Source organism: Myotis brandtii, unplaced genomic scaffold (assembly GCF_000412655.1).
Source record: "Myotis brandtii unplaced genomic scaffold, ASM41265v1 scaffold563, whole genome shotgun sequence".
In the NCBI taxonomy this organism is placed as follows: domain Eukaryota; kingdom Metazoa; phylum Chordata; class Mammalia; order Chiroptera; family Vespertilionidae; genus Myotis; species Myotis brandtii.
Window position 1 is genome coordinate 122,439 of NW_005370096.1, and position 11,847 is coordinate 134,285.

Sequence of the window (11,847 nt, forward strand, 5' to 3'; positions counted from 1 at the left end):
GCGGGGCAGCCTCCACTCTGCAGGCCCCGGCCCACCTCTGCCCTGGGGGAGGGAGAGAGGGCCCAGCTCTAGCGTCCCAGACTCAGCAGCGTCCGCGGGCCCGTCTCACCATCCAAGGGGGTCCGGGCCTGGCCCACCTCCTTCCTCTCACACTGCCAGGCTCCCTCCGAGGCCCCAGAAGCTGGTGCATGAGGAAGGGAGGGTGGCAGAGGCCCCTCCCAGAAGCACCGCTAACGCCAGCACCCACTCTGCCTGCTGGGGAGGGGCTCAGGCCCACGGTCCCCTTCTCCCCGGACCCCTTTCCCAGGAGAGCAGTGCCACCAACCCCTTTTGTTAAAAAAAAAAAAAGACAACATCGAGGGACCGTGCCAAAGGGTAAGCGCAGAGAACAGCAGGGGGCCAGCCTGGTGTGAGTGCCCAGCCGCAGGCCCTGGAGGTCAGCCTGGGCCACCCCACACTGCAGTTCTGGACACTTGCAGATGACAGAAAAGCTACAGGGATTCCTGCTGCCCACAGGGCCAGGCGCAGGGTGGGAGGGCTGGAATAGTGGTGGGGTCCGTGTTGTCACCTGGCCCCTGGCTACTCGGGGCCCTCTCCGGGCCATCCCCTCCCGAGGCCTCAGGCCCCACCATCTGGATTTCAAGCTGGGCCTGGACTCCCCACCCCAAAGAATTGGGCCCACAAGCTGCCCCAAACTTGTGTCCACAGGTATGAAATGGAGAAACTCTTCCATTTAATCTTCAAAAATAAGAAAACCGAGGCTCAGATAAAACAGCGACTTGCAAGGTCCAGACCTGAGGGAGCCGAGCGGAGCCTGGGTCTCGAGCCGCCACACAACTTACTGGTAAGATGCTCTGCAGAACCCTTCCCACCCCTTACGCACGGGGCTCGCACGCCAATTTAGCTGGGTCTCAGGCTCCACAGAGACGGTGACCCCACTTTACGGAGGAACAAACCAAAGCGAGAGGGGCCAGTGCCTGGTCCCAGTCCCAGGCGGAGGGAGGAGCGCAGCTCTGGGTGCGCGGAGAGCCCACACTTGCCAGGCCTCCCTCCCGCGCTGCTCAGGAGCGGCACGGTGCTGGCTGCAGACGGCGGAAGTGGCCTCCCCTGGTCTCCTGGGGCACAGAGCGGGCACGGTGACCCGAGAGGGCAGTGGCACAAAGGGGGACACGGGCCTCAGGCTCTGTCCGCTGCGACCAGGGCGCAGTCAGCTCAGTCAGCTCTCTAACCAGTCAGCTCTCCCCACAGGCCCTGCACACACCCGCCCTCGGGCAGCTCCCAGAGGTCCGGGCCAGTGGGCCAGGACCAGGCCCCACAACGGGGCCCCCACCCGGGCCACCAGACCCCGGGCAGTGCTCACACCCTCAGAAAGGACGAGGGCAGCCCTGGGTGTGGCCTCCTCCAGGCCCTCAGTCCACCGAGCAGGAGGGCCCTGCTCCGCCAGGCCTGCGTCCAGAACACACCGCCCCCGAGTCCTCGGGGAGCAGAGCGGGGAGGACACAATTAAATCAGCTCCTGGCTTAGTTTACGTTTCAGAAATACAACAACATTTGGGTCCTGTCCCAGGTTCAGCAAATGCATCCAATTAATTGTGGACTCTTTTTCTTGGTTTAAGTCACAAGACTCAACTTGTATTTCTGGCCATTAACATGCCTTAAGGCTTCCTGGCCCAGGGTCCCCCCAACTCTTTCTTTGTGGGAGGTGGGGGCTGTGGAACCTGTGCCCAGCTCCCCTCTACCTTGAGGCTCCCTGGGGAGTGCAGTTGAGCCAGCTCCGTCCAAATACAACCCCTTCGCCCACCCTCTCATGGAGTCTCTGGGGGACCCCCCAACACACTGAGGGGCCAGCTCTAGGGTCACCTTCTCCGCTAGTGTGCCAGTCTCCTAGAACCCCCAAGCGTCCCCCGCTACACACACGCGCACACACACCCCATAAGTGTGCCCCACAAAGGGAGCCCCACACGGATTTCATTTGAAAACACTTAAGCAGCACATTTGCTCTTTCATAGTCACTTGTCACTGTCACCCTGACTCCCTGGGTGCAGGGGTGGCGGTGGCCGCGCCCGGGAAGGCCAACTGGGGGCCACCGCTGATGACTGAGGAGGAATCCCAGGGGTTCGCGCCTCAGTGCTCTCCTTTGTCAAGGGGCCCACAATGCAGTCCTGCTACTCCACAGGCCACGAACAGACACACGGAAAGGGTGGGTGTGGAGCTCTCAGCAAGTCACAGGGTGCCCTGGCGATGCTCCGCCTCCGCCCCTCCTGACCCGGCGAGACCCGCGGCCCCACAGGACGCAGCTCCAGGTCAAGTACCCGAGTCCTGGGGTTCCCCGTGCCTGATTGCCGGGCTCAGGCTTCCCGGTTCCCAGCACACACTCGTCTCTCAAACCCGTGCCCTTCTACACATAGGCCCCATGAACAAACGAATGAATGAATGAACAAATGAACGAATGAATAACAGGAGACCCTCTCCTCTGTCCCTACCTCCCTGCCCCTCATCTGGCCTCTCAAACCACAGCCCCACCTGGAACCATTTGCCCTCCGCACCCCATCCCACCTCAGGGAGGGGACACCACACTCCGATTAGCTCCCTCAGGCTGTACAGGAAACGGGATGCACTGCCGTTCAAGAATCCTGTCCCAGGCGAAGACAAACGGCTCAGCACACAAGGCCAGCTGGTCCCCAGCGTGGGCTCTGGGCTTCCCCAGGAAGGCCGGCAGGCGGACGCCGCCCACACCCCCGCTCCGGGACCCTCTCCACCAGTCCCGGGCCGGAGCGCCCATTCCCACCCGCAGAGCATGGAATGCAGCCCATAACCCCACTCCTCTCTCTCTGCTCGGGCCTGTCTTCCTCCCACATAAACCCCTGCCCTGTCTTCTCCCCTCTCCCTGCTCCACCCCTGCCCCTGGGCCTGGGATGCCCACCTCGCCCACCCATCCCCTGCCTGGCCCTGAGACAGCGCTCAGGGGGCTGGGGAGCCTGTGCTGAGAACGGATGCCTCCTACAGCAGAGAAACAGGGGAGCCCCAGCAGACAGGGTGGAGGAAGCAGGGGTCCCCTGAGGGGTCTCTCCCGGCTCCGGCTCCCTGCGCCAGGCCTGTCCCTAGTGCCCAAGGGCGGGCCAGGGCTCAGGCATGTTGGCCACAGTCCGGGGAGAGGCCGTGCTGAGCAAAGGGTCCAAAAAAAGTAGCAGCAGCTGTTGGAAAAGGGGCCAGGCCACCAAGGCTCTCCTGGCACCATCCCCCTTCCGGCCCCACAGCCTCTTAAAGCGCCTCAAGCCACAGGGGTGTGTGGGAACCCTGACCCCCAGGCAGCGCTGCCCCAGCCTCCTCTCACACATTACCCCTCATGTCCACTCCCACCCAGGGCTCTGCACTCACAGCCAGCGGCCTACCAGCCCACCGCCTCCAGAGCCTCCAGCTCTGACCCAGGAGAGCCATCTGGTCATCGGCCTGGCCTTGAGGGCGCGTGAAAGGGGTAACCTGATCCACAACGGCCCCCCAGCTCTGAAGCTCTCTGAGCTCAGCGTGTCACCGTGGGGCCCCAGACAGACAGAGGGGCAGGTACCCATGCGAGGGGGCAGGTAGGCGCTACACCCCAGCCTTTCCAGCAAGGCGAGGGCACAGGCCACCCAGCCCAGAACCCCTGCCCTGAGGGCAAACGGGACAGCAGCCCTCCCCAGACCCTTGCCTTCCCGGACAGGCTGCATTCTAACCGGCCAGGGGGCTCGGGACGCCCCCGCACCCAGCGCCTCCCCTTCCTCAGAAAGCCGGGGCTCCCACGGCCCAGGACGTGAGGCACTGGAGCCTCAGTGAGCCCAGACTGGGCGACGGCAAATGGCTGGGCCACACTGAGAAAGGTGAGCAGGCTGGGGCAGATGGCATCTGGGCAGGGCCGCTGGTCCTCTTGCCCTCCAGGGCCTGAGCCCCTCCCCCCCACACACATTCCAGCCACCCTGAATGGCTTCCAGAAACATCCCTCCCCACCCACAACCTGCCTCCTTGCCCTTCAAACCAGCTCAGGGGTCACATCCTCTGGGAAGCCTTCTTGGCTGCCCAGGACGGATGGGCAGTGCTGGGCTGGGCACTGTGTGGGGGCAGGGTCTCTGTTCTCAGCACCCTCAGCCCCTTGCCTCCTGGCCCCCCACCCCCGGGGCAGGCTGCGGGTGTGAGGATGGCCCTGGCGATGCCAAGGTCATCCCAGCCACTGCAGATGATTCGGGGTAAGAGGCCGAGGCATCTAAAACAGGAGCCAGCCCCATGGCCCTACGAAAGGCCTGAGCTGAGGGCTCCAGGACGCCCTGCTGAACTCAGGCCTTGGAGCCAGCCCCGCAGTCCTGTGGTGGCTGCAGCCCGTAGCCACCCCCACTCCCTCAGGCCCAGACGCTGCCTGTGACCTCACACTCAGAGGTGGAGATGTGGACAGCTCACTGGCCTAGCGTGAGGTGGAAGCAGCAGTGGGGACCCGGGCCCATGACCCCACTGCCAGTGCCATCCACTCATCCACTGCCTGCCCGGGCAGGGGGCAGGATGCGGGGGTGGGGACTGAGGGGGCTGAGAGCAGAGACCCCACCCCACCGGAACACGATGCCCACTCTCAAGGGCACCATGGACAGCTCTCAGTGCCCACCGCCAGCTCCCCCATCTTGGCCACTCTGTGGTCCTGACCCCACCCCCTCTGCAGGGGCAGTGGGACCTGAGCCAGAACCCTGGGTGAAAGGGGATGTTCTGGAAGCAGAGAGAGGAGGCCCAGCAACAAGTAGAAGGGAGTGAGGGCAACAGTGCCCTGGCCCCCGACAGGAAGTCTCAGGCCCAGCAAGTCCCGGTCAGCAATGGCCAGCACCGGAGTCACCTCCGAGCTTTCTCAGGTGGGAAGAACACCCGTGCAGAGGCCCAGGCTGTGGCCTAAAGCCCCACAGGACTCCCCGGAAGGGCCCAAGCCCATTCCGGGGAACCCCATTTCTGGGCCCAAACAGGCTCAGGCGGGCACACTCTATGTGGAGGAGGTGTGGGCAGGGTGCCTGGGTCCCCTGAACCACTGTGGTGGGACAGGATGTGCCCTCCATCTGATGCCAGGGCCTGCGCTCTCACCGCTCCTCCTCTGCTCTCTGAAGGCCTGAAATCCTGCAGCCACAGCCCCTCCCTGCACCTGAAGACGCCATGCATCTGTGCAATAGGTGTGCACTAGCACGTGTGCGCCCTGCGGGGGACACCGGGCACCTGGAGGAGGCAGGGCCCAGCTTCATGGAGCGGGTATTCCAGGGCGCCTGCCTCCAGCCTGGACCCGGGAGAGCTGCTCCCTACCTGCAGGGCCAGTCCACAGAGGTGGGCCACAAGCTTCCGGAGCAGCAGGGCCCAGACTTCTGGACTCCACTTCTGGAAAAGTCTCGTGTGTGTGTGTGTGTGTGTGTGTGTGTGCGCGCGCACACAGGTATTCCAGGGCGCCCGTGATCAGCAGCAGGACTATTTCCTCCCCAATAACATTAAGAAACAAATAGTATTACCATCATTTAATCAAATAAACATTTCAACAAAAGTAGACAGTTATAATCTCAGAATAAAGGGTGTTCTTTTATATTGAACTAGAGGCCGGTGCATGGGTGGAGTCCAGCCGGCCCACCCCATAGGGCCGATGGGGCCGGGCTGGCTGGGGGGAGGGGCCGCAGGCAGTTGGCGGGCTGGCCCCGCCCCCTGGCCAAACTCCTGGTTGAACTCTCGGTAGAACTCCTGGTCGAGGGAACAATTTGCATATTAGCCTTTTATTATATAGGATAAACTGGTTGCAGCTTTTATACTTGGGAAACACACACACACACACACACACACACACACACACACACACCACATGGCCTCATTTCCACGGAGGAATACCTGTCCTAGATTTGCATCAGGAAACCCCAGGCCCTCCCTTGGCCCCAGAGCCTACAACACATCCTAAAAGGGGAAAGGTCACATCCCAACAGGTAAGCCTGGATGCTGGGTGAGGATTCAGGGGGAGACTGGGGCCCCAAACCTCACTTAATAGGAAAGAGAAAGAAGGTCTTGGGGACCAAAATCTGTTAAATGGCCCCCCTAACAGATAGTCTTCCTGGTCAGGAGGGCCTCACTCTTCTAATTTGCATGTCCCCAGGCAACCCGGACAGCTGACCGAGAGAGCCCACAGGCAAGTCACACCACTATTCTGAGCCTCAGTTTCTCCATCTGCTGAATGGGAATCATAAGGACCTCACTAGGCTGCAGGAAGGACGAGAATTTTCACCAAGCACCTGGCGCTCAGCAGCTACACAATAAACCAGGCTCTTGCTATAAGTTAATATTTAACAAAGGGCACCCTGGGGGCAGGAAGAACCAGCCTTGGCATGGAGCCAGCTCCCCTGCCCGGTCCAGAACCACGTGGCCTCTTTGGGAGATGGCACCTTTTGGGGGGAGGCAAGAACTGCTCCTTTAGGAGACCACGGGCCCTGCCCTTCGCTCAGATCCATGTAATCTGTACATTTACTCTGGGGCACACACCACCTGTTTCAGGTAAGGCAACTGAGGCTCAGAGAGGTCGGCATGACTCTCCCTGGTGCAAACTGGTGGGAGGAATCCAAGCCCAGAGCTCCAGAGCCAAGTGGTTCTGCCCACCTGCAGTACTGCCTGGGGCAGCCCCTACCCCCTGGGCAAGGCCTGCCCTCCAAGGCTGCCAGGCCTGTCCTCTGCCTGAGCCTGGTTTTTAACATTGTGCCCTTTCCCTTGCACGTTTAATCCTAAAGGTAGACTTGCCCAAGAGGCAGCTTGGGAAAAACACAGTATAGACCAGGTGACATCTGACAGGAAGCCTTCCTCCCAGGCCCTCAACCTGGACACCAGCAGCTCCACATCCTCTCCTACCCCATCTCTGCCGTGGGAGGACCCACGTGCGCATCCACGCCGCGTCCTCGGCACCCGCCCCGGGCCCCTCGGGAAAGGCTGAGCCGACCCGATTCCTGAGGAAAGCAGGCACCCCCTGCCTCACTCCTCTCCAGCCAGAACATCAGCTCCTGAGTGAGGGCTTGGCTTTGCTTGACCTGACACCCACCCTAAAACAGTGCCCCACCTAGGGGTGCCATGGAGAAATGAACGAACAAGCAGCAGGGACCCAAGTGGAGGGCAACGTGACCCAGGCCCACGGTTCATGTGCAGCCAAGTCAAGGTCACCCGGAAGAGCTGGATTCTCTCCCTGCTGCGGGCTGCCCCTCCACATTCACACACCATGCATACACACACACACTACCTGGGACGAGGACAACATTTAAGCCCTGATCGGCCGAGGGCTCAGCGGGGATCAGCTGTCCGCTGAGGCCTGTAATGGGTCCACAGCAGAGGGCCTGGGAGCAGCCTGTGCAGGAGGGACGGCTCCAGGGGCTCCACCGCACTGCTCAGCCCCCAGAGCTGGCGTTTAGTGAGCACTTACTACGTCTGGCACTTGTTCAAGGCTTTCCTCCCCGACACGTGAAGAGGAGCCATTATTATCCCATCTTCTACACCAAGCATGTCAAACTCGCAGCCCAGCCAAGGTAACGGTACGTAAGAAACATTTTAATAAAAATTTTGAAACTTAATATTTACAGTATCCTGTTATACATAATTATTAATAACGAACTACAATGTTCGCTAGTGACTGATTACTATAATCGTGGCACCTTACGCGCAGGCGCACCATTTCTCTCCACTAATACCAGCAGCGAATATTTTAGCAGCCAATGGCCACGTCATTAGTCTTGGACTGACTTGTTTGGTGTGCACAACAGGAAATATTTTGCTTTTGGAGAACAAGAAAAATAGGTTTATTTGCATTACGTTTATTAATTTGTGAAGTTATTCAGTGTCTGGTAAGTTAATGTTCAAGAAAAAAATATTAATTTTTATTAAAATGTTCTATTATTTTATGTTAACGATGACTCATTTATTTCAGCCCTTCGTATTCAGCATGTCTCTATCGAAATAAACCTACGTTTTTATGAAAATTGAAGCTTTTGTTTTTTTGCGGCCACACACACTTACACCTTGTTTATTTGGCCCGTTAGCCTTTGAGTTTGACACGCTTGTTCTACACGAAGACACTGGGCTCAGGGGGTCCTGTGACTTGCCCAAGGCCCACCTGCCGGCCAAGCCCACACAGGCAGTCTCTTCTCCTTTGGCGAGACAGAGGCCTCACACCAAGGGGAGGACCAGGAATGCTAAAACCTCCTGGAGAAAGAACCATGGAGGCCAGTCTCGGGTGAAGGCAGGAGGGAGGGGCAGAGCATCCTCTCCCGTTGGCCAGTATAGACAGCTTCGTGCGGGGCCAGCCGGGCCGGGGGCCGGAGAGGGAGGTGAGAAGGGGCCTTGAGGGTTAAAATGCAGGGTGCACGCCTCGGCTTCTCCAGAATACAAATACAAGACACCCCTGAATTCAAGCTCCGAGGAAAGACCAGGGACAAATCCGGCCCAAACCTGCTGCCCACCCCTCCCCACTCTGGACTCACCACACATTCCCCTTCTCTTCAGGTGTACGGGCTTGCAGTCCTCACACCCACCCCTCACTTTGGGCCATACCTGTCCCTCCTGGAACAGCCTCTCCGAGTCCCATGCGGCCCAATGCTCTCTCCTCCCCTGCACGCCCCGGGCAAAACAGCCTTTCCCTCACTTTGAGCCCTGCCATGAACCAGCAGACTCCACTCAGTGGAGACTCAACCCAGCCAGGCCCACTGGGCCTCAGGGAAGCCTGGAGGCCAGGCTGCCCGTTGGCCACACATTCCCCAGCCAACGTCCACCATGCCCCATAGACACTCCACCAGGAGACGCTGTCAGGAGCCTGTGTGCGCAGATGATGGACCGTGTACACCAACAGCTCGAGCTCAGAGAGAAGCTGCTCTCATCGGAGACCGAGAGGCGCAGGAAAGCTGGTACAAGCTCAGAGAGAGCTTGGGACAGAGAGAGAGAGCCGAGCGAGGAAGAGGGGAGGGAGCGGTGGGCTGCCCCTCCACATTCACACACCATGCATACACACACACACTACCTGGGACGAGGACAACATTTAAGCCCTGATCGGCCGAGGGCTCAGCGGGGATCAGCTGTCTGCTGAGGCCTGTAATGGGTCCACGGCAGAGGGCCTGGGAGCAGCCTGTGCAGGAGGGACGGCTCCAGGGGCTCCACCGCACTGCTCAGCCCCCACCCCATAGACCCACCAGGAGACGCTGTCAGGAGCCTGTGTGCGCAGATGATGGACCGTGTACACCAACAGCTCGAGCTCAGAGAGAAGCTGCTCTCATCGGAGACCGAGAGGCGCAGGAAAGCTGGTACAAGCTCAGAGAGAGCTTGGGACAGAGAGAGAGAGCCGAGCGAGGAAGAGGGGAGGGAGCGGTGGGGGTAGCTGATGAGCGGAAAGAGCAGGAAGAGTCCTCAGACATTCGAGAACAGAGAGATGGATGCCAAGGGGAAAGGGAGATGGAAAATATGGGCGAAGAGGAATATCTTTGGATGGGGCCTGGGAAGGTGGGAGGGGGAGGCACTGGGGCGCCAGAGGCCCTGCTGGAGACCTGGGTGGGCTTCCTGCTCCCAGCACCTGCTCTTGGCTGTACTGAGGCTACTCTCAAGGCTGCTGTGAGGACAAGGACTGGTTGTAAAGGCCTGATTCCTACTGAGGAGGCCAACATGGATGCTGCGGGAGGAGCCCTTGATCACCGGATGAGCTGGTGCCCGCCTGGCCGAGTGTCAGGGCTATAAATAGCTGCCGCTGCACCTTCCCTCTCGTGAGCACCTGCTCCCACAGGCCCGGCTTTCTGTCCACTGGCAACAGGGGCTGCCCTCTCCACCAGGCCTCCCCCCAGACAGAGGGCATGCTCGCCCCTGCAGGGCCCTCTTCCTCCCATCGCCGCCCCCAGCGCAAGGCCAGCCTCCCTCAGGCACCCCTCGGAGGACTTCTGGGCATGGACCTCAGAGAGGAGCAGGCCAGATTCCACCCCCGCCCCAGCTGTCCCCTCTCTCCAACCGACACCTCCCCCAAGGGGCCAAGCTCCACAACCTCTAATCCTGTCATCTGACCCAGCTCCACCCGAAATTAGCTCTGCCCAGCCACCCTACTGAAGCCCAAAAATGGGCACTGTCATTTATAGAGGGTCCAAGAAGCCAAGCACAATGGGAAGATGACCTCATGGTGCCCTGGGCCTGAGCGCTGGGGCAGCAGTGGCGCCATGCTGGCAGACCCTGGCAACCCCCCCATACTTCCTCCTGTTCTCCCGGCACCAGGCCCAGAGGCCACAGGACCTTACACCCATTGCTCCGCGCCAACAGAGCCGCACACCCTGCTCCCCACTGCTCAGCCCAGGCTCAGGCTCGGGCACAGGACACATGGCCAGTCGGGACAACCCAGCCCACCCACAGACCAGCGCAAGGCTCCCAGCCAGCCCCCAACGTCCTTGTTTGTTCATAAACAGCCAGGCAGCACCTGCAGGGACCAGGGAAGGCCCGGCCCTCGTCCCCCGGGAAGCAGTGTGGAGGCAGGCTGGCCAGGCCAGGACCCTGGAGACACAGGGAGCTGTCTCCACAGGTACCAGGGGGCAAGCTCTTCGGACCACACTGTGGCCCTCTGAGAGTGGCGCACTGAGAACTGCCTGGCCCTGCTCAGGAAGTGCCCTCATGCGGCAACTGGACAGCTGGAATCACCACTTACTCACTGATTTGACCCAGGCAGATGGGCAGAGTGGGGTACCTGTGAGACCACTGGCAACGTGAGTTAGAGGTGGTGCTGTGGCCACCAGAAGGTGCTGGGAGGCAGCAGGTCCTGGCACTCAGGCTGGGGCAGACTGGAGCAGGAGAGAGAGGTTCCTGTGGGCGGAGCCATCAGGTGTCCTGGGGAGGGGAGGGATACTAGGGGGAAGCCTGCTGTGCTGCTGTGGCTTCTGATGGTCCCGGGCTGAGGAGGTGGGCGTTGGTGGTGGAGGGGTGCTGCTGTGGCTTCTGATGGTCCTGGGCTGAGGAGGTGGGCGGTGGTGGAGGCAGGGCCCTCACTGCAGATCTGGCTGCCCCAGCTGTTCCCACCCCCTCCTTCCCCACCCGTTGCCCACCAGCAGCACTAAGCTGCTCCAGTCCCATGAAGCCCGCTCTGGTGGGCCAGCCCTGGTGCAAGGCCAGCATCCACAGCTGACCAGCTGTCAGCCAACTGCCTATGGCCACAAAACCGGGGCTAAAGAGGGAGCAGTGGCAGCTCGGTGGGGCCAGTGATGACATTGGCACTGACACGGAGGGGCACAGTCCAGGCCCCCTGCCCCTGAGTTACTGAAAGATGCCGCTGCAGGGACAAGGCAGCCAAGGCAAAGGGGCACAGCAGGAGGGAGAGGGCTGCAGTGGAGGGGCAGGAACTGGTCTCAGCTAACCGTGGGCTTCTCTTTCATCTCTCTGGCCCCTGGGAACAGGAAGCCGGCTTAGGCCAGAGCTGCCGGCTCCAGGCACCGGCTGGGTTCCCCAGGCGCAGAGGAGAGGAGAGGAGACACCCTCCCCCACCTGGGGACGGAGCCACCCCAGCACCCGCCGGCTATGTATAGGGCTCTAATCCGCCCTCCAGGCCCAGCGGGCGGAGCGGGTGGGGAAGGAGGGGGTGGGAACAGCTGGGGCGGCCAGATCTGCAGCGAGGGCCCTGCCTCCACCACCAACGCCCACCTCCTCAGCCCGGGACCAGGACGAGGCACAGGGCTCCGGGAGGCGCGGGAGCTCTCCCCGGGCACCCCCTCCATCACCGTCACGTGGCTGCCTCCTAGGGAGCCCTCAGGCCCCAGCTGCCAAAGTCATTCTTTATACTCAGCCACGAGCCTGGCAGGGGAAGGCCAGCGTCCCCAGGCGCCCACTCGGC

General features: G+C 61.1%; 1 pseudogene; it reads right to left on the minus strand.

Annotated features, from left to right (window-relative positions):
- Nucleotides 1–68: 68 nt before the first annotated feature.
- Nucleotides 69–11,847, minus strand: part of LOC106728205 — a 61,967-nt pseudogene continuing 50,188 nt past the window's right edge.